Raw genomic sequence first — 990 nt, 5'->3', positions numbered from 1 at the left:
GCCTATCCTTTTCTTTTCCCTACTTCCATGGATGGTCATATCTTGCACCGCATAAAAGCCTGCATGTTTTTAATCATTGCTCAGGAAAAATGCTGCCTTCACCCTTAACCAGTGGACACAAATGACAAAACGCTTCCCCAGTTATATAAGGATTCCTGGCTAATCATCTCAAGGCAAAACTTAGAAGTGTGACCAGGTTCATCTCTGTTTAATGGAAGTTGCCCATAAGCATATTTTGAGAGGAGAGAAAGGCCAGTTACACACACACCCCATGGTTAACTTCTTTTTAGAGCCCTGCATTAAAAGGCCTTTAGTATTGAGAGCACAGTTGAGCGTCAGAACATTGGCCTCGAAACGGGAAACGTCTGTTCCAATTTCACCTTGCACACAGTCTCACTTGGTGGCTTCTACAAAGGAAGAACACACTTAAGATTTATAAAGTTCCTGGAACTCTCTGCATGGTTAATAGATAAAAATGAGCTTAAAACAAGGAGATCCTTTAAAGTAGAACATGGGGAACCCTTTTCAGCCTGAGGGTTGCATTTCCTCCTAGGCAAGCTTCCCAGGACTACATGCACTCTTTACTTCTAAAAATAAAGGAAATGCAGCCCTATATCTTTGCCATCTTCTCATTTCTAACAAAAAAACCTTTGGTTCCTCCAACTTTGCCCTGTGATGCAAGATCAGGCAATTACTGTGTGGCTCCACTAGAGGTACTCAGTCTTGCATAATGTCCAAAAGTTAGACTTGAAAAAGTACCATCTATTTGCGTAAACAGGAGAAGGAAGCAACTCCTGCTTTTGAAAGACTGACTTCTTTTTTAACTACCAGGAAATACCACTATACTGCATCATGGTCAAAGGCTTATCAGTGGGATGTGATCATGACATCAGCTGTATGGTCTTTGATCTTCCTGCTTTCCTATCCTTGCCTGCAATACACCAAGAATGTGTGTTGTGAGTCTGGCTGAAGGCAAAATGGATTGATGGC

The sequence above is a fragment of the Podarcis liolepis genome, assembly GCF_965112155.1.
Source record: "Podarcis liolepis genome assembly, chromosome: 6".
In the NCBI taxonomy this organism is placed as follows: Eukaryota; Metazoa; Chordata; class Lepidosauria; order Squamata; family Lacertidae; genus Podarcis; species Podarcis liolepis.
This window is presented reverse-complemented; position numbering follows the sequence as displayed.